The following is a 23,010-nucleotide window of genomic DNA, read 5'->3' as shown; positions in this document are numbered from 1 at the left end:
CCCTCCGTAGTTTGAATCTCTTATTTAGCTGGCAGTAGTGGTGCTCGCTGTATTGCCGTACTTCGAGTAATGACGATTTTTGTGAGGTAAGTGATTTCCGAAAGGTGTACTTTAATGTTACTCAGGGCCATTCTTTTGCAGGGATCTTTGATAGTCAGATTGCGTTGCGCTCAAAATATAGTGCGTCACTTTAAGCGCAGTTTTGTATACATTGTTGTTCAAAGGGGGACGTTTCAGAATACAGGGCCGAAGGTCAGCCAGCGCTGCCCTTACAACGTTTATCGGGTTTTCAATTATGTCTCTTGAGATGTTCATGGTTCATTATTTCCATTCATCATATTATCGCGCGTTTCCCATCAATCTTCGTTCGTTCATTTTCTAGGGACGTTAACAACATTCTGGCACATTTTTATCATCATTCACGCACTCACTTACTTACGACTATTTGTGCGGGGAGGTTACACTTGGGTCCATTTCCATTTACATTCAATGTTGATAGACCTTTTTTTTGTTGTTGTTTTGTTGCTGGCAGGTTACAAACGCCTCATTTTATGTTGGTTGCAGCGTTTTTCTCCTTCTTCTAGTGTTTTCCCCGCTCTCACCACCGCCCCCGCCCCTCCCGCATCCGTCGGTCTCACCACGTTCACTGACGGCCGCGTCTGCGGCTACACCACAACACAACAACGGCCCCCTCCCGGCAACCCATTCGTTTTCTCTTCTTTTGCACAAAAACAACGCCGCACGCGCCAGCCGAGCGCAGCGCAAGCCACCCACACCGCGCCCCTCCCCGTCTTTATAGCCCCCGCTTCTTGTTTTCTTCGTTTGCCCCCTCCCATCTCCCGAATGCCATGCCATGCCATGCCAGCAGCGTTACGCGTGCCCCTCCCCTGTCCACACACTACCGCGAAACGAACAGCCTTCCGGGCCACATGCAGGGCACGCCCACCGCCATTCCCGGACGCAATTCTCGAAACAACACACACACAAAATGAACGCACTATCCCCACTTCGCTTCTCTCTCTCTCTCTCTCTCTCTCTCTCTCTCTCTCTCTCTCTCTCTCTCTCTCTCTCTCGTCCCTTCCCTTTAACGAAAGACAAACAAACCCCAGTTAACACACTTTCTCGACACCTTCATGTAGGGAGGGAGGGAGGGAGGGAGGGTGCGTGCGTGCGTTGTCTCGACCGTGACGGCAACCATCGACGATCCATTTCCCCCACTGGTAAAACATGTTCACTAACACCTACAGACATCATTCCGTACACACACAATGGCTTTGCACACGAACATAGACGGCACGGGCACTGTCGTACATTCTTCCTCAGAACCATCTCAACGAACGTTACATACACATCCGGGAAAGCAAAGCAAAGCAACGCAACGCACACAATTCAGCCGTCAAAGGTAACGTTCACCACGGCAGACACTTGCCGCCGCGCCGTTACACGCATTTCAGTGCGGCTACAATACACCTCCGACACGGGAACGTTCCGTTGCTCTACACCGCGTTTCTCCGTTTTGTTTGGTTTTTTTTTCTTTTTTCTCTCTCTCTCTACTTTTTTTTTTCCCCTCTGTCCTTTCCTCCACCATTCTCTCCTCACGTTCTGCCCAGACATTCGACCGATCACAGAGGTTCACCTTTCGGTAACCGTTCTCAGCGCGACGGTATGACGGGTGTTCAAGACGTACCGTTGCGTGATGCCGGTGTACCGCGCCGATCGACAGTTTCCCAGAGGCGACGGATCGGACCACATCACCGACACACACAAACACGTGTGCGCACATTCGCCAAAGCGACCGTCGTCTTCTAGCGTCGCGCTTACTGTACTGTACTGTACTGCACTGGACTGGACACGCGTGCATGCATCTTCAATGACGACGTCGGTGTGCGTGCGTCGTACGCACAAGCAGACACAGTCAGTCAGACACGACTATCGAAATCAGAGTCGGAGGGAAGGTACATCATCGTGCGTGTCGCCCGTACAATGCAATACACATTGGTGTCTCAATGCGCGTTCATTTAAACGTCACTCACACGCCTCCACGCTGCAGCATTTACAGACACATCTCACCCTAGCCATGTATGGCGTGCAAACCGACCCGAAAAAACGGCCGTCGTTACACACTGACATTCCCAACAATCGCGTTTCGTTTCCATCCGTCACGTAACTAACCGGCACCTCCATCCAAAGGACACATCACCGATCGCACTTCCCCCACCTCGCAGACAGGTAACACCAACGAGTTGTGCGCACGTGCCTCCATTCCACGTCACACCGTGGCCGTACCCCGCAACACGCGACGCGCCCCCATCAATCAAATTCATCGCATCGGCCACCCCACCCCGTCGCGTCGCAACCAAAGCGGTAGCTATTGCCGCCGTCCACCCACTCACACACAAAACAACAACAACAACAACAACAACAATTCCGCCCTTCCCGCAAAGGCCATTTGGTGGCCCTGAAAAGGGCCGTTTTTGCCGCTCTCGCAACGGAGGAGCCTTCTCTCCTTCCATTCCAGAGCCACCTCCTTACTTGGAGCTCGTGTACTTGGTCACCGCCTTCGTGCCCTCGCTCACGGCGTGCTTGGCCAGCTCGCCAGGCAGCAACAGCCGCACAGCGGTCTGGATCTCGCGGGACGTGATGGTCGAGCGCTTGTTGTAGTGCGCCAGGCGGGACGCCTCGGCCGCGATGCGCTCGAAAATGTCGTTCACGAAGCTGTTCATGATGCTCATCGCCTTCGACGAGATGCCCGTGTCAGGGTGCACCTGCTTCAGCACCTTGTAGATGTAGATGGCATAGCTCTCCTTCCTCTTGCGCTTCTTCTTCTTGTCGCCCTTCGAAATGTTCTTCTGAGCCTTGCCAGCCTTCTTGGCGGCCTTCCCGCTAGTCTTGGGCGGCATCTCAAACAAGAACGTGAACGTACGGCAGCAACACCAGTAGCAAGCGCTCCGCTCTAGTCAGCGTCTCCCCACACAGTGGCACCCAGCGCGCCCCGCCGCCGCACCTTTACCAGCTCGCCCCGTTGCGGCCGCCGACCAATGGGCCGCGAGCGCAACCGGCCGCCGCACCCGAGAGCATAAAGGACCCCCACCCCTGGCGGCGCCGCCTCCCAAGCAACAACAACAGCCAAACATGGATAGACGCCCCCATATTCAAGGTCTGAAAATGTGCGTCTTTAACGCAGACGGCATCTTCAACCAAGTCATGGAGTTCCGAGAGCTCATGAAGGAGCTTAATATCGACGTTTGCATGATGTCCGAAACACACCTTAAACCGGGAGTAAAAGCGGCAGTCCCAAACTATAACAGTTACAGACGTGATAGGCCAACCGCAGGAGGCGGGGTGGCCATATACGTAAAGAGAGGGATCCCCCACCACCAGATATTCCCCCCAGCTACCCGCTCGTTAGAAACGGTAGCTGTGGAAATAGCCACAGTTACAGGCCCCCTCACAGTCGTTGCAGCTTACCGCCAACCGACCCCAACTTTAGATGAGGACGACATTCCCGCACTTGCACAAATCAGAGGCAAGCTCCTAATAGGAGGAGACCTCAATGCAAAACATGCAGACTGGCACTCTAGAGTCACGACCAGAGCCGGTCGTCAACTGCAACGACACGCGCGAGACCACCAGTTCGACGTCTGGGGCCCAGAAGAGCCGACACACTTCCCTAAAAACGGAGGCCGGCCAGACGTCCTCGACATAGCTCTCACTAGGAGAATAACAGGCTTCGTGACCGCGAGAACAATAAATAGAATGTCCTCCGATCACAACCCAGTTATATTCGAGGTCGATGTGGGAGAAAGGGTAGCTCTCCCACAACACCAGGTGTCGTATAAGCACACGAACTGGGAGCACTTTCAGGTAAATGTCGCTTCTGAAATAGCTCGCGCCCCGCCTCCAACTGCAGATACTGCAGAACAGGCGCTTAAAGACCTCACCAACACGATCCTGCAGGCTGCTGAGGAGGCCACACCCCGGCAGCGGGAAGGCCCGCCTCCTCAAATACAACTCCCGGAGCACCTGCTTGCGCAAATTAGGCACAAAAACAGGGTCGCAAAAGAATGGAAAATAACAAGAAATCCGGCAACTAGGAGGCTGCTCAACCGTCTACAGAGAGAGTTGAAAGTAGCACTCAATGAGCACCGCAACCAGCAATGGTCTGCCCGCCTATCAGCCCTCAAAGTAGACGACAACAGCCTATGGCAAGCTACCAAGCAATTCACACGAACACGCGCGCGTATGCCGCCTCTGCACGGCGAGCGTGGAGGCCTTGTCTTCAGCCCTGTCGACAAGGCCAACGCGCTCGCCGACTCGTTCGAACAACAGTTTCAACCAGCAGAGGCGCAGGACGAGGACCACGAAATCATAGTCCGTCAGCAGCTTGCAGTATTCCTTGCAGCTGAAGACGACGAGAATGAACACACTCCACTTTTCGCCCCAGAAGACGTGGCAAAAGTCATTAGGTCCCTGCCCAACAAAAAGGCTCCAGGCCACGACCGGCTCACAAACCAGTTAGTTAAGAACCTCCCGCCATTGGCAATCACACACATCGCGAACGTCTTCAACGAGATTACTCGATCCCGCGAGTTTCCAGCGTGCTGGAAACACGCGGAGGTGGTCGCGATAGCTAAACCCGGTAAGGACCCATTATTCCCACAGCACTACAGACCGATTAGTCTTCTGCCCACTCTCAGTAAAATCTACGAGCGCCTCCTAGTCAAACCCATTGAGCAACACATCTCCAGAGAGCAAGTCCTGCCTGATTTCCAGTTCGGATTCAGGCAGAAACACTCCGCCCCCCAACAGATCATGAGAGTCGTTGAAGCAGCCACCGAGGCCTTCAACCGCAGAAGCTACTGTGGGATAGTGCTACTTGATGTAGCCAAAGCCTTCGATTCCGTATGGCACAATGGGCTATTGTACAAACTATACACACAAGGCTTCCCCGGGACGATAGTAAAGCTACTCAAAAGCTATCTCTCGAATAGGACATTTTCCGTCAGGGTTGACAACTCCCTGTCGACAAAAAGACGCATACGTGCAGGGGTGCCCCAGGGATCGGTGCTAGGGCCTGTCCTGTACAGCCTGTACACGGCAGACACACCCACCTCACCCCTGGTGCACACTGCACAATATGCAGATGATACTGCATTTTTCACCCGCAACCCAAACAGGGATCTGGTCACAAGACGCCTCCAAAGAGTTCTCAACGCCACAGAGGAATGGTCTAAAAGGTGGCGCATCACAATCAACAGCGGCAAGACCCAGGCTATGATGATTACGCGCCGATTAGGACCGCGAGGACCTCGCAGGCGACCACCCTTAAATCTAAGATTAAACGGGCAAGAACTGCCCTGGCGCAACACCGCAAAGTATCTAGGGGTGACCCTAGATAAGAGGCTGACATGGCAGGCGCATATTGACGACGTTCGCCGCCGAGCCAGCGCCCGCCTGAGCGTACTATACCCGGTCCTTAATACTGGTAGCGGGCTAACAGCAGACCTAGGAGTACGCGTCTACTGCACCCTCATACGCCCCATAATGGAATACGCGTGCCCAGTGTGGGGCTATGCGGCCAGGACACACGTACTCAAACTCCAAAGGGTACAAAACAGGGCCCTCAAACGTGCCTTACACCTCCCGTCCCGATTCCCCACAGACGACCTACACGCGTCTGCGGACGTAATACGCCTACAACAACGTTTTGTTGACCTAGCTAAAGCGTTCTACGAAACAGCTAGCAGGTCAACAAACCCCCTCATAAACTCACTGGGTCATTACGACCCCACCACCAAGCGTCACAGAACACCCAGGTCACTATTCTTTGACTGAACACACACTCGCCCTCCATCACATCACTCTCTTTCACACCCATCAATTCACCATCATCATCACCCACAAATCGCCACAGATCAGGCAGCACAAGTTAAAATAGCAAACACGCACATAACCACACAAGACATACCACAAAAGTAAAGACACAACAAAAACAACCACACATTTCCCAATCGAAGTAAATGTCTGAGGACAAAAACTTCACCTCTAGTCACCCTGAAGGTCAGGGTACAAAATGTGCGAGCGGTGGCGGCGCCGCCACTCCGCTGCTCGACTCGCTGCGGCTCGCACCGTCCTTCGTCTCGTCTCGTTTTCACACCACAGCCCATCGCCATGTCCGGACGCGGAAAGGGAGGCAAAGTCAAGGGCAAGTCAAAGTCCCGCTCCAGCAGGGCCGGGCTCCAGTTCCCGGTCGGCAGAATCCACCGCCTCCTGCGCAAGGGAAACTACGCCGAGCGCGTCGGCGCCGGGGCGCCCGTCTACCTCGCCGCCGTCATGGAGTACCTCGCGGCTGAGGTGCTCGAGCTGGCCGGAAACGCGGCCCGCGACAACAAGAAGACGCGCATCATCCCGCGCCACCTGCAGCTTGCCATCCGCAACGACGAGGAGCTCAACAAGCTCCTGTCGGGCGTCACCATCGCACAGGGTGGTGTCCTGCCCAACATCCAGGCCGTCCTGCTGCCAAAGAAGACCGAGAAGAAGGCCTAAACAGAGAGGCCAGGCAATCGGCACGCGGACCCGCCGCCCAGCAGCGCTGCGTGCTCCCCTGCACGCAACGCGCTTTGCCGGCCCGGCTCACAACAATCGGCCCTTTTCAGGGCCACCACACAAACCTACGTCCAAAGCAAAATTGCAGTCGTCCTCGCCGCACTTTACTTTAACGTCACTTCCACAGCCGCCGCCGGCAACAAGACCATACCAACTGCTACGATTGCAGGGGGGAGAAATTCTGCGAGGTACCTCGGTGTCACGCCTGACATCCAAGTGTCACATAGGGGAACTTGGCACAAACGCTCACGCCAGGATGCACATCCTGTACCCTGTTCCCTCGACCCCGCAACAGGCGTAGCGATACTGGAATATGCGCGCCCTGTATGGGGCTGTGCAGCCAGATCGACGATGCATCGCCTACAGAAGGGTCCAAAGCAGAGCGCTCTACGACGGGCCTTACACGTCCCCGCGGCAGACCTGCATAGAACCACTCACAACACGATTCCGCGCCCTGGCACAAGCGTTCTACGCCACCGCGCGGAAGTCAGAAAATGACTGTTACGTCTTGACCCTTGGGCGATATGAACACCACAGGGACAGATGTGCAAGACCCGAGAGTCGCTGCTCCAGCAGTAGCACAGACAGAACACATAATCACTCTCAACAAACAGCAACGTCCGAAAACAAGCACAGTACCGAAGATAAGAACAACACACAGAAAAGAGGAGCAAATGTCCACAGGCGACAATAACCTCCACCAACTCCCCCTCTAACGGTAAGAGGACTAAAAGAGAGAAGAACAAGAAGAGCCGCCGCCATCTTGTCGTCCACAGCCCGTGTGGCCCAACACACACACACACACACCTTGTTTTGTTTCGTTTGCCTCAAGCACCTCCACGCACGCACAGTCGCCTTCCAAACGACAAGACAACGACAGCAATAATGACCACTGCGAGAGGAGCGTGTCGACACACCGCCCTCCACTCCCGCGCGCCCCAAACAAACGAAACAGCTGATCCGGCCGCCTATCGGCACGCCTTGCCTCGGCAACTCCAACGCCGCCGCAAACACACACAGCCAAACCGCGCAAATATTCACCGCCTCTCGCACAACAACAACAACAACAACACACAGCCCGGCATCTCCATCGATCGATAAACAAAGCAAACACAAAACGCCCTCTCTCGCACACACAGCCGCAAGACCCGCTTCCTTTCCTTTCTCCCAGTCACGTCACGTCAGTCAAACGAAAACGAAATGAAGAATGAAAGAAAGAAGGCAGGCAGGCAGGCAACACACGCAGCAACAACACAGACTCTTTCGCACTTTTCAATTTCCGAACAGTGTGGTGGCCCTGAAAAGGGCCGTTTTCGTCTCTCCCACGGCCGCGGGAAGGCCAACGCGGCACAGCACACCGGCTGCGACGCGCCTAACCGCCGAAACCGTACAGGGTGCGCCCCTGCCTCTTCAGGGCGTACACCACGTCCATGGCCGTCACAGTCTTGCGCTTGGCGTGCTCAGTGTACGTCACCGCGTCGCGGATCACGTTCTCCAGGAACACCTTCAGCACTCCGCGGGTCTCCTCGTAGATCAGACCAGAGATGCGCTTCACGCCGCCCCTGCGAGCCAGGCGGCGGATCGCGGGCTTCGTGATGCCCTGGATGTTGTCGCGCAACACCTTGCGGTGCCGCTTGGCGCCACCCTTGCCGAGCCCCTTTCCTCCCTTGCCGCGGCCAGTCATCTCTTCTAAATCCTCAAAAAAGCTCAGGCAAGCAAAACGTCTGCTGCAGCGGCTGGCTCCTCACCCGGCGCTAGCGAGTCGGCTACGGTCTGCGCCCAGCGCACGCGCCAGCCCCCCTATATAGACTCTGGCCCGCCCTCCCCCCACCACGCGCAACCGAGGGCATATAAGCGCACCACGGTGGCTGGCGCGCGCCCAGACGCCGAGTGAGCGCCGAAGGCTGCGGACGGAGCGCGCAGGCACGTTGCACACGAGGCAGCAGAAGAAGCCGGCGCGCACGCACCTCCACACGCTGACGATCGGAGATGGCCGGACGCAGGAAGGGCGGCAAGATTGCGGCAGCGCTGGAACTCCTGGTCGACGCGATCGGCAACGATCGCGGACGCAGACGGCGCCACAGAACGAAGCAGCGCACGGAGCAGCAATGCTTCAAGTGCCAACGGATGGGGCACATTGCAAAGGTGTGCAGGGGCACATTAGCGTGTCTGAAGTGTGCCGAGGCACACGACACACGAAACTGCACCAAGCCCCGCGACGCAGCTGCCAAGTGCGTGAATTGTGGCGGTGCCCACGCCGCAAACTCACGCAGCTGCGCCTACGTGCGGGGCTACAGAAACAAGATGGCCGCCCCACGCCCTGGCGTCGAGACGGACGTCCCACCCCCCCGTTCCCACGGGAGTGGTGGTCCATGCCGTCGAGAAGCCGCCACGGACGACGCACTGGCTGCCTTCCACACTGCCCTTGCGGCCGAGAGGGCCGCCATGAGGGAGGAACTCGTAGCTGTTCACCGTCAGCTGCAACAGCTGCGTGAGGAGCTGCGGGTCCTCAAGAAGACGCCTACCCCCACCGCCAGCTCCACTGCGAGTCGGCAAGCAGGGGTCGACGCCTCCACCCAGACGGAGCCACCTGCGCCGCCAGTCGTCGAGACGGGCGTCGTAGTGGCTCCCATGGACATCGAGGTGGAGCAGCCTGCTCTCCCTCCCGACGGGGAGGTCGAGCCGCGGGCACACGACGAGGAGGCGCACACCGAGACACCACCACTTGCTGCAGCGGAGGCTGGATGGCTGCCGCTCCCCAAGGCGGGCAGCGTGCAGCCAGTGCTGCAGAAGGTCGCCGCGTCTCTTCGTGACGGGTCATACCCGCACCTAGACAACCCCTATCCGTTCACTCCGCCCGACAGGACGAAACCGGCCCTTCCTCACCAGCCCTACGAACCAGTCAGGACCAACAAGGCTCTCAGAGGACTGGTATCGAGGAAGGACCTAAACATCATCAACAAGCACCCTGTCTTCACGCCCACGGACTGGGAACTCATCTTCGAGGCCTCAGCACCGGGCGTGACGCCTGGGAAACCGAGTCCACGAATAGAAGACCATCCAGCTTACCAGGAACTCATGGAACTCGGAAAGCTCGGAGAGAACCTCACCAAGGAGGCAATGGTTCAATACATTCTACGAAACAAAGATTTCGTAGATAACCCACGACCCCTACAGCCAATGGATGCTACGCATCCGACAGGCCAGCCCGAATAAGCCAGTACCCTCTCGTACCAGCACGTCAATTTCAGCAGGAATAGCACCTAGATGCTTACACTGCACCATCTCGAGCATAGGATTGCTCGCTAGTAGAAGTGAGTGAGTGGCGCGCGCCCGTGTCGTCAAGGCAGCACCCGACGCAGCACCTCGCTCGCCTCCACGCCGCTCCGCTACCGCTATGGCCCGCACAAAGCAAACGGCCCGCAAGTCCACCGGCGGAAAGGCGCCGCGCAAACAGCTCGCCACCAAGGCGGCGAGGAAGAGCGCGCCCGCCACCGGCGGCGTCAAGAAGCCCCACCGCTACAGGCCGGGCACCGTCGCCCTGCGAGAAATCAGGCGCTACCAGAAGAGCACAGAGCTGCTCATCCGCAAGCTGCCATTCCAGCGCCTAGTGCGCGAGATCGCCCAGGACTTCAAGACCGACCTGCGCTTCCAGAGCTCCGCGGTCATGGCCCTGCAGGAGGCCAGCGAGGCCTACCTCGTCGGCCTCTTCGAAGACACCAACCTGTGCGCAATCCACGCCAAGCGCGTCACCATCATGCCCAAGGACATCCAGCTCGCGCGCCGCATCCGCGGCGAGCGCGCCTAAACACCGCGCCAGCCGCTGGGCACCGCCCACGCACGCAAACAAACAAAACGGCCCTTTTAAGGGCCACTAACATCACTCCGTCGCGAGCAAACTTTGTCGGTCGCCTCTCGCCCCACAACCAGAGAACCAAAGACAAAACACCGCTTCCACTTCCCGTCCGTCCGCCACAGCCGCTCTCCTCTGCCAGCTTGCTGGCGCGCGCAACAATCAATCAACATCATCCCTCCCCGGCGCGGCGCTCAAAGCGCACAACACCCATCGGCCGACGCCGTCAACCACACGGGTGGCTGGCCGGCCGCCGCTTCGTTTCGAAACAAACAAACAAACAAAACAAAAACCCGCACCAACGGCCAGCCAGGCACGCAGGCTCGTCCAACGCCACCGACCCTTTCCACATCTCAACGTCCCCCGCCCCCGTTGCAAGAACACACACACAACCAAGACAAGACACATCCGAGGAGAAGGCAGGCAAACAGACAGACAAACCAAAGTATTCAAACAACATGACACAAACCAACCGTCGGCCGGCCGCGACCAAAAACGGCGACAAGCAACCGCTACCGCCGCCCGCACCCGCCACCGACCCCCCGCAATCCAACCACCACGGCACGCAAACAGTATCCACACACGGGCATACAGAAACGCCAGACGGCACAACCACACCGCAACACGACAATCAAAACCTTCCCGACGTGCTTTGATGGCCCTGAGAAGGGCCGTTTTGGGCCGCGCGTCTCTTGCGCGCCACTAGACGACGGGGACGGGGGGTGGGGACGACGGAGTCAACCGCCAACCCTTCCTTTCCTTTCCCATTCCTTTCTTCTTCTCCTCTACTTCTTCTTCTTGGGCGACGCCTTCGCCTTAGACGGCGTCGTCGCCTTCTTCGGGCGCGGCGCCTTCGGCTTCTTCGTCGGAACCTTGGCGGCCTTCTTCGCCTTCGACGGCGACTTGGCCTTGGCCGGCTTGGCAGCAGCCGCCTTCTTCGCACCGGCGGGAGCGGCCGACGCCGCAGACGCCTTCTTGGCGGCGCCCGCCTTCCGACCAGTCGCCGCCTTCACGCCACCAGCCTTCTTTGCGCCGGCCGCACGGGCACCCTTCTTCTCCTTGCTGGCCGGAGCGGCGCGCTTCTTCTTGGCACCGCCAGCACGAGCCTTGCCGCCCTCAGCCGCCCCGCCGCCGGCGCCGGCAAGCTTGAAAGAGCCGGACGCGCCCTTCCCCTTCGTCTGCACCAGCTCGCCCGCCACCACGGCCGACTTGAGGTACTTCTTGATAAACGGCGCCAGCTTCTCCGCGTCCAGCTTGTAGTGCGCGGCAATGTACTTCTTGATCGCCTGCAGCGACGATCCGCCGCGCTCCTTCAGACTCTTGATGGCGGCCGTCACCATCTCAGAGGTGCGCGGGTGCGCAGGCTTGGCGCGCGGCTTCTTCGCAGACGACGCAGACTTTGCCTTCTTCGTAGTGCCGGTGGCGGCGGGTGCCGCAGCAGTCTCGTTCGTAGCCGCCTGATCTGCCATTTCGACGACGCGCGTTAACACACAACACAGCGAGCAGCGAGAGCGAGAAGAGACACGCAGCGAGCGGAGCGCACAGCAGAGGAATAGCCGCCTCGCGCCACAGGCCCAGCCAGTGTCGCGGGCGGGCGCGGACGGCCGAGAGAGCGGCCGCCACTCTGCGCGCCGCCGCGCCGCGCCTCCCGCGCTTGCTACGAGTGCCGACTGAGATGTCGCATAGTGCGGACGGGGTGCTAGCGCGCGCGCGAGATGCGAGCGATCACGTGCCGGCCGGCCGCGGTCCGATGGGGCTTGCCCCATCGGCCGCCCCGCCACCAGCCGGCACACCTGCGATGACAACTCGACCCGGCGCGAGGGGAAGTAGTAGTACCCTTGCGCCGGAGATGCCTACGGACACCGAGATGGATTTTACGCCGGAATTGCCTGAAGATGAAGATAACATGGTGCACGCTGAAGAGTTGAGAGACGGAAAGCACCACAGAAGACGAGACGGCGACTACTCTAATGACGAGCAGCGAGCACAGGCGAGCACAAGCGGTGCTGAATTCCAGCTGCCGCCTAGAAAGAAGCAAGCGCGACTACAACCAGTCATAGTCGCAAGAGAGTTAAACACGTCAAACAGATACCAACCTCTTCAAGGGACGGGGGCATCACTGAATGCTGCAACAGCAGACCTCATAGAACAACAGCAGCTCCGAGAAGCGCAACAACGTGCGCAAAATGAGCAAGAACGAGGACAAGAAAACGAGTCAATGGAAGAAGACCAACCGGCCGCGCCACAACAGCCAGCCCGTACGGCACACCAGAAGATTCCACCAATAGTCATCCGCTACAAGGAATCGTACAAAACATTACATACATGGCTTAAACAGCACTGCAAAGCATCTTTTACAGTCAAGCAGACCGGCGAGGAAACGCTCAAACTTATCCTGAACACTACAGAGGATTATGTAAAAGTCGTTGGCAAACTTGGAGAAGACGGCATACCAATGTATACCACACCAGCAGTCAGACCACCGACATTGAAGACGCTGATCAAAGGAATCCCCGTGTCGCTAACACACGCGGAGGTAAAAGAAGAATTGGAAGACCTCGGATACGTAGCGACACTTATCGAACACCACCGTATGCCAGGAACAAACCAGATGACAGGACATCGGGTGGTCATACTGTCTGACACGCCCGACCACCGCAGCATCTTTCAGTTGACAAGAATATACGACCTATCAATCAAGGTTGAACGCCTGCGCCGCTCGCGCGGCCACGTACAATGCTTCAGATGCCAAGGCTTCAATCACGTGGCACGATACTGTACCATGCCGCCTGTCTGCGTAAAATGCGGCGCGGAACACGACAGCCGAGAATGCAACAGACCAAAAGAAGACGCACCAACCTGTGGACTATGCGGCGGGGCACATCCTGCGAATTATCGCACCTGCCCTAGACACAAGGAAGCCAGTAGAAGATTCCGTGGCTTGCCACCAATGAAGCCTTCTGTTCGGCGGCAACGACCGCCACCACCTCCAACGCCGATCACGGACCAGCGAAGCTGGCCCACACCCATGCAGCATCGGGCAAACCGCCTACGAGCAGACCTCTCTGCGGCAGACGCACTGAAGCAGGGCCTCCCGCCCACCGCGCCACCGCCACCACCACCAGCACCACAACGACAGGCAGCACCGACAATACACCGACAACAGCCACCTCCAGCGCCGCGACTGCCACCACCTACGCCTGACCAGCCTGACATCTACGTCCTGCTCACGCAGATTGCCTCAACACTTGCGGAAGTGAGCAAAACTCTTGCACAACTCCCGCACACCATCGCTGCTACCATCGAAGCAACGATCAGCAGAGCCTTGCCGGCAGCCACAGCAGTTACATCACAGCAACATGCCTAGAGCGCCACAGATTGAAGAACTACGCATTATGGCGTACAACGCGGATAACCTGACCCACGACATCCCAGAGTTGCAGCAATTCTTGACCGACTACAACATTGACGTATGCATGGTGAACGAGACATTCCTGAAGCCCGGCATCCGCTCAAACATACCTAATTACAACTGCTACCGGACGGACCGACCGACGCACGGAGGAGGCACCGCCATTTTCATACGCCGCTCCATCATCCATCACGAAGTTCAGCCACCCATCACCCGCCACATTGAAGCCACCGCCGTTTCTGTGCAGACGCAAACCGGTCCCATTACGTTCATATCCGTATATCGCAGCCCACGACAACTACTGGACTTGGACGACGCGCGAGAACTGCTCCGAGCGCCCGGACGACTATTCATCGCAGGAGACCTGAACTCGAAACATGCGGCCTGGAACTCCTTGACGACGAATATGAGCGGTCGCCTTCTACTACAGGCCACAGAAGAGGCAAACGCGTATGTTTGCGGACCGGAAGAACCGACATGCTACCCATCGCGCGGTCGCCCAGACATCATCGATATATCCATAACGAAGGGCATTCCTCAGTTTATGACCGCAGAAGTCATCCACGCACTTAATTCTAACCATCTTCCAGTCATCTTCTACCTTCACACCGCACCTGAACATCACACCGGACGCCTCAACCTCAGACGCACAAACTGGGACGTATTCCGAGAGGAAGTCACCTTCTCTGTGGACGAACTGCACGGCGACGAGGACATCACAGAAGACTCCATCACCACATTCACGGACTCCATCACAGAAGCCCTCACTCATGCCACACCACCACCGAGGGCACCGCACCTGCCAACTCCGGGACTGCCTCCAGAAATTCTCGCCTCAATCCGACACCGGAATCGCCTCAACCGAGAATGGCGCATCACGCGAGATCCGCACCTCAAGCAGCTAATTAATCGACTAAGAAGAGACATCAAAGCCGCCATAGTCACCCACAGAAATCAACAATGGGCTGCCAAACTCCGAGCATTCACACCGGACCCAAAACACTGGCATATGATACGCTTCTTCACAAACCGCAGGATGACAACCCCACCGCTCCAACATCAAGACAGAACAGCCTACCGACCAGAAGACAAGGCCAACATGCTGGCAGATACATTTGAAGCTAATTTCCAACCACTGAACGACAGGACTGACCCGGAACGTATCGCAATCATCGAAAGGGAAGCAGACGCCATACTCCATCATCAAGACGACGAAGACGACGACGCAGAAGACGATCTCATTCCACCCATCAGCGCAGAAGAAGTACAGGCTGGCATCCGGGCGTTACCCTCGAACAAAGCACCCGGCGCAGACGACATCCAAGGACGTGTCTTGAAGCAACTGCCCTGGACAGCGATCGTGCGACTCGCAGCCATATTCAACTGGATCATCACCACCGCCACATATCCATCACAATGGAAGCACTCCATAGTCACAGCAGTACCTAAACCGGGAAAGGATCGCCATCACCCGCAGAGTTATCGTCCCATAAGCCTCCTGCCGCACATCAGCAAGCTATTTGAACGCATTCTCCTGCCAAGACTACAAAACATCATCAATAGAAACGAAGTGCTACCGCAAGAACAATTTGGATTCCGCAGCGGACACAGTACGACGCAGCAGATACTTCGAGCTGTCGAATACATCACAGAAGCATTCAACAAGAAGGAATTCTGCGGCGCCGTACTGCTGGACGTCACCAAAGCTTTTGATACCGTCTGGCACAAAGGCCTCATCTGGAAACTTAACAGACTACAATTTCCGAAGCCATACATTCGTCTCATAGCATCATACCTGAAGAATCGCACGTTCGCTGTCCGGGTTGACAACTCACTGTCAACAAATCGCCCTATAAACGCCGGAGTGCCGCAAGGATCTGTCCTTGGGCCAGTCCTGTACTCAATCTTCACCTCTGACATCCCATCGCAGCCGAGGGTGGAAAAGGCCATCTACGCAGACGACACAATGATCTTCACGCGAAGCAGATGGAGAGAAGTCCTCGTGCCTCGCCTTCAGAGCTCTCTTAACGCCCTTGAGCAATGGGCTGCCAAGTGGCGCATCAGTTTCAACCCTGCCAAGACCCAAGCCGTCATTTTCACGCGACGCAAGACCATGCCTGCACGCCATCTCAGACTTTACGACGTAGAACTACCGTGGGACACCTCCGCCAAATACCTGGGAGTCATCTTGGACAAACGACTGACGTGGAAACTCCACATAGAAGACGTAAGAGCGAAAGTAAACCAGAGAATAGGGGCTTTATACCCCCTCATCAACGAAGACTCGGACCTCTCAATAGAAAATGGAATTTTAATCTTCAGAATGTACATAAGGCCACTCATGGATTACGCCGCCGAAGTTTGGGGAGGTGCAGCAAAAACGCATATCCAGCGACTCCAGTCTCTCCAAAACAAAATTCTCCGACGCATCTTTCACGTCCATTCACAGTTTCCGCACCGCTATCTCCAAGAAGCTGCAGAAGAACCTGAAGTAATGCAACGACACCAAGACCTGGCAAGAAGATTTTACAGCAAGACACAAGAAGCAGACAACCCACTCATAAGAGCATTAGGCGCACCGCAAAATCCGCGAGATAAATACAAGAGACCTATAGCACTACTGGACCGATAAAAACGACGCTACAACAAGACGAATAAATACAGCTGTGAAATGCTCAGAAGAAACGAAACATTGACGAAAACTCCGTAACGCTTTAATGCAAAGAAGTTCAACCCCCGTCCCACACACACACAAGATACACACAAAATAAAGAAGCACAGACCCCACACGCCAACCCCAGAAGAAGCAGGCAATGCTTAAAAAGTAAATCCTGCGCCACATAGCTAATAAGTAGCCATAAGAAGGTGGACGGAGCGCTTGCTACCCAGTGCCGACTGAGATGTCGCATAGTGCGGACGGGGTGCTAGCGCGCGCGCGAGATGCGAGCGATCACGTGCCGGCCGGCCGCGGTCCGATGGGGCTTGCCCCATCGGCCGCCCCGCCACCAGCCGGCACACCTGCGATGACAACTCGACCCGGCGCGAGGGGAAGTAGTAGTACCCTTGCGCCGGAGATGCCTACGGACACCGAGATGGATTTTACGCCGGAATTGCCTGAAGATGAAGATAACATGGTGCACGCTGAAGAGTTGAGAGACGGAAAGCACCACAGAAGACGAGACGGCGACTACTCTAATGACGAGCAGCGAGCACAGGCGAGCACAAGCGGTGCTGAATTCCAGCTGCCGCCTAGAAAGAAGCAAGCGCGACTACAACCAGTCATAGTCGCAAGAGAGTTAAACACGTCAAACAGATACCAACCTCTTCAAGGGACGGGGGCATCACTGAATGCTGCAACAGCAGACCTCATAGAACAACAGCAGCTCCGAGAAGCGCAACAACGTGCGCAAAATGAGCAAGAACGAGGACAAGAAAACGAGTCAATGGAAGAAGACCAACCGGCCGCGCCACAACAGCCAGCCCGTACGGCACACCAGAAGATTCCACCAATAGTCATCCGCTACAAGGAATCGTACAAAACATTACATACATGGCTTAAACAGCACTGCAAAGCATCTTTTACAGTCAAGCAGACCGGCGAGGAAACGCTCAAACTTATCCTGAACACTACAGAGGATTATGTAAAAGTCGTTGGCAAACTTGGAGAAGACGGCATACCAATGTATACCACACCAGCAGTCAGACCACCGACATTGAAGACGCTGATCAAAGGAATCCCCGTGTCGCTAACACACGCGGAGGTAAAAGAAGAATTGGAAGACCTCGGATACGTAGCGACACTTATCGAACACCACCGTATGCCAGGAACAAACCAGATGACAGGACATCGGGTGGTCATACTGTCTGACACGCCCGACCACCGCAGCATCTTTCAGTTGACAAGAATATACGACCTATCAATCAAGGTTGAACGCCTGCGCCGCTCGCGCGGCCACGTACAATGCTTCAGATGCCAAGGCTTCAATCACGTGGCACGATACTGTACCATGCCGCCTGTCTGCGTAAAATGCGGCGCGGAACACGACAGCCGAGAACCGCCCAACGTCCGACAGCCTGTGCGGAGCAGCCCCACACCTGCGCCACAACCACCCGCGCCTTTCAAACCACCGAGGATGGGGCTACACACAGCCACACCACAGTCGCCAACCAGTCGCCACGGCAGCGCCGCAAACCACGGCCAAACTGCAGCCACCGCGCGCTACAGCCTGGGTCGGCCCGCCGAGAATCGCCGCCCACGCCCAAATGCCGCCCCCACAGCCCCAGCCGGCGACCGGCCACAATGGCCAAACCTTCGGCAAAGGCCCCACACCGTCGCCGCGGCAGCCCGGCCAGCGCGGCCGGCGCCACAGCCACACAAGAGGAGGCGTGCGGCGATGACGGCCGTGCAAACGCACCTCCGCCGCCCCATCGCCCTCCCACCGTTTCCCGATCGGCCCGCAGCCGTCGGGCCACGTCCTCCTCCTCTCGCCCGCCAACATTCACAGCCCTTTCGTTCGTTTCCCAACAATTTCAATTGTGCCCGCCGCAAAAAACGGGCGCCGCCTGCAAAGCAACATGCTCCGCCGGAGCGCCCCTCGCCGCTTACGAGCCAACCCCTCGCCCGAGGCAAACCGAAATCCGCAACTACAGACCAACCCAATCTGCCGTCAGCACACACGACAGCCAACATCACGCGTTACGAGTTAGACATTAGGTTCACACGTCTCGGTTAGGTTCGGTGGACGTGGGTTGGGTTAAGGGCACTTGGGTTAGGTTAAGCATTCAAAACACACGTCAGGCGTCAGAGGTTAGGTTAGGTTACGTTACATTAAGGTTAGGTTAGGTTAGGTTAGGTTAGGGGCACTTGGGTTAGGTTAAGGGTCGGTGTTAGGTTAAGCGTCAAACTTAGGTTAAGCATTCAAACCACACGTCGGGCGTCCGAGGTTAGGTTAGGTTAGGTTAGGTTAGGTTAAGGCCACTTGGGTTAGGTTAAGCCTCAAACTTAGGTTAAGCATTCAAACACACGTCGGGCGTCAGGTGGCCGCAGCAGCCGCACCTACCTACCCACCCACCCACCCACCCACCTCACGGCCGGACAGCTTGGCTTACTTGGCGCTGAGGCTGACCTCACCGCACCTCACCTCACGCTACGCAACGCTACACAGGTTCGGTTCGCTCAGCTTAGGCTTAGAGCTTAAGCGCCGAGGTCGGATTACGTTGGTTCACCTTCGGGCGCCACACTTTGGGTGTAAAGGTCGCGTCGGGTCGTCGGCACGCCGCAAAAACAAAAACAAAAGCGAAGCCACAGACAACGCCGACAAACGGGCAGCACGACCACGACCAGATACCGAGACACACGGACCACCCACCGGCCAAAGGGCACCAAACAACAAACCAGAGCACCACGTGTCGACCAGAGCAACCCGCCGCTCACGCGACGTGGCTGGCACCGAAGGGCCGCCGCAACTGCGCTTTCCGCGCCGGGCCGGATGCACGTGCGGCAACACCACCACCGCACACAGCCGCTGTTCAACATCAACCAACAACACGCCGCGGTCGCAGCCTCAACGCCAGCACACGTTTGCACCACCATTCACACGCACCGCACAAACAGCTGTCGCCGACAACACAAACACACCGCAACGACGCCGCCGCCGCCGCCGCCTCTACTTGTGCCGGCCACCCACCCCACCGACGGCGCACCTGTCGCCAGCCGGCAGTCGGCAGTCGGCAGTCGGCAGTCGGCAGTCGGCACGGGAAACGCACACCGCCACTTCGCTCGCGCGCACGCCACCAACCAGTCGTCGTCTCCAAAAACAACAAACAAACATAGGGCAGGCAACAAATCGCCTCGCACGAACCGTCCACAAAACTATCAAAGCACAGCCTCTGGCTAACGGCCACGACGCAGCGGCACGCTGCTCCTTTCCCCGCCCCACTCCATTCACAAAGTCACGCGACACCTTTCCGCCACTACGCGCAGCCGCACCCGACGCCCGTGGCAACGACACAACTACTGCACTATCCACCGTACACACAGCCAGCCAGCCAGCCAGCCAGCCAGCCAGCCAGCCAGCCAGCCAGCCAGCCAGCCAAAAGCACACCAACGACCCAAACACGCACGTGCAACGGCACGCCCCAAACCAGTCAACGTCGACAACCACACGCACGGCTGGAAACAGGCGTCCTTCCACGTTGCCATCAAGCTACACACAAGACACAAGGAACCAACAACAGCACGCCTGCCCGCCCGCCCCACTCTCACGCCGCAAAAAGCACACCGAAACCGCCAAACGCACATTCCCATCGCACTGACACCGACCGGCTCGCTACCACCACACCTCTCGGCAGCCGTTTCGCAGACATGACACGGCGCGACATGACATCACGACCAACTCTCCTTTCCCCGACGCCTTCGGCCGGAGCACAACGCCGCCAATTCGCCACACAGTCGACAAGCGCCCGCCCTCCCTGCACGACGCCGCGCAGCAAACGCGCCCGCAAACACATACCTCTCCTCTCTCTCGGCCGCCCGACGCGCCAACCGCCACACCGCCAGCCACTCGCAATTGTGCACTGCCGCCAGCCACACGTCCAACACGCCGCGCCGCCTCCGGCCACCCGCCAGGGGGCGCTCACGTCCGCGACAACAGCGCGGCCCGCCGGGCCAAACCGAACCGAGCCGCCCGCCGCTGCTCTGCACATCTTCCTGCGCGCATCAACAAAACGAGGCAAGCGAGCACACCCCGTCACAACGCCACATCACGCAAATGCCGTGCCGACCTCTTGTGTCTACCGCCTAAATTGCACTCACCAGCCGCCCCTTCTTCTTCCTATCTATCTATCTGTGCGTCTGTGTCGGTCCGCGCGTGACGCCTCTCAACATCCGCCGTCGCCGTCCCCGTTTCCGCCCCAATGCCATCGTCGCGCCGCCGCCTCCTCCTCCTCCTCCGCCGCCCCTGTCCGGCCCGCACCACACCATACACCGCTGCTTGTCCCGGCCGTTGCCACCAAAGGCGCCTACCGCAAACGCGCCACGCCGCAGCCCCCGTGCGTGCATCTCCGTGCCGACGCTGCCTCTCTGCCCTCCCGCACGCACTCGACCGACCGACATGCACTGCGTCGACGGCCTCGACAACACAGTCTCTGGGCTCCGCACTGCGTGTTCCGGTACGCGCGCTCAAACACCTATGTACTCATTACCAGCGATGGCGAGGCACCACACAATCTCTGACCAGAGAGTTTCTTATCGTCGCTAGTCTGCGCCACACGACACTAGTGGCACGTAGCGGGTCGGCAGGAACAGTTGTCATCTCTATGTGGCGGGTCGGGAGAGGTCGTAGTCAGTCGACGACAGTATTAGCGAGTGGACGATTGTACTGAGCGGGCGGCGGCGTGCTCTTCTCGCGACTCTGGTCTCCGTTCGGGACGATGCATATTGTTATAAAAGGTAAGGTAATGAAGCTGCATTGCGCAAATCTAATAATGTATGTCAATTGTAACTATTTTCTTCACAACAAAATGCCCCAATAATACTTTGTTTCCAAAGTAACTTTTTTTTAAAGGTAAAACCATTCATTTCCATTTAAAGAATATTTCCTCCAACAATCAAAAAATTCAATGTGAGCCGGCATTCATTGCACGAAGCTGTGTACAGGTATCTACAGTTAAGAGCACATATAGATGCAGTTTGTTTCCTCTTTTGCCTTTTTTTTTCATTGACGTAACGATCTTTTGCTCTTTTTTTTTTTGTTTTTTATTCTGATTTGTACGTAGGCTGTTTGTTTACATTTTTTTTTATTGGTAATGCCACGTAGCGCTCTGTGTGAAAATCACTGCCTGTGCCGTGTGCAGTCAGTGGCCAGTTTGCATTGTTGTCATATGAACCTGCTATAGCTGGATGTGAACAGCGCGTACCGTTGCGCAGTTAGGGGTGAGCCGCCAGCACTGGTGCATGTGAGGAGAGATATGGCGGACTTTTCAAATTACATATATTATGACTTGTGATGATATTAAGGGTAAATACATTGTTTGTTGTTCTCTATTAAAATCTTTACTTTGCTAACTATCCCTATCAGTAGTTAGTGCCCTCCGTAGTTTGAATCTCTTATTTAGCTGGCAGTAGTGGTGCTCGCTGTATTGCCGTACTTCGAGTAATGACGATTTTTGTGAGGTAAGTGATTTCCGAAAGGTGTACTTTAATGTTACTCAGGGCCATTCTTTTGCAGGGATCTTTGATAGTCAGATTGCGTTGCGCTCAAAATATAGTGCGTCACTTTAAGCGCAGTTTTGTATACATTGTTGTTCAAAGGGGGACGTTTCAGAATACAGGGCCGAAGGTCAGCCAGCGCTGCCCTTACAACGTTTATCGGGTTTTCAATTATGTCTCTTGAGATGTTCATGGTTCATTATTTCCATTCATCATATTATCGCGCGTTTCCCATCAATCTTCGTTCGTTCATTTTCTAGGGACGTTAACAACATTCTGGCACATTTTTATCATCATTCACGCACTCACTTACTTACGACTATTTGTGCGGGGAGGTTACACTTGGGTCCATTTCCATTTACATTCAATGTTGATAGACCTTTTTTTTGTTGTTGTTTTGTTGCTGGCAGGTTACAAACGCCTCATTTTATGTTGGTTGCAGCGTTTTTCTCCTTCTTCTAGTGTTTTCCCCGCTCTCACCACCGCCCCCGCCCCTCCCGCATCCGTCGGTCTCACCACGTTCACTGACGGCCGCGTCTGCGGCTACACCACAACACAACAACGGCCCCCTCCCGGCAACCCATTCGTTTTCTCTTCTTTTGCACAAAAACAACGCCGCACGCGCCAGCCGAGCGCAGCGCAAGCCACCCACACCGCGCCCCTCCCCGTCTTTATAGCCCCCGCTTCTTGTTTTCTTCGTTTGCCCCCTCCCATCTCCCGAATGCCATGCCATGCCATGCCAGCAGCGTTACGCGTGCCCCTCCCCTGTCCACACACTACCGCGAAACGAACAGCCTTCCGGGCCACATGCAGGGCACGCCCACCGCCATTCCCGGACGCAATTCTCGAAACAACACACACACAAAATGAACGCACTATCCCCACTTCGCTTCTCTCTCTCTCTCTCTCTCTCTCTCTCTCTCTCTCTCT

Source organism: Schistocerca cancellata, chromosome 9 (assembly GCF_023864275.1).
Source record: "Schistocerca cancellata isolate TAMUIC-IGC-003103 chromosome 9, iqSchCanc2.1, whole genome shotgun sequence".
In the NCBI taxonomy this organism is placed as follows: Eukaryota; Metazoa; Arthropoda; class Insecta; order Orthoptera; family Acrididae; genus Schistocerca; species Schistocerca cancellata.
The sequence above is the reverse complement of the archived record's forward strand: the minus strand, read 5'-3'. Positions refer to the sequence as shown.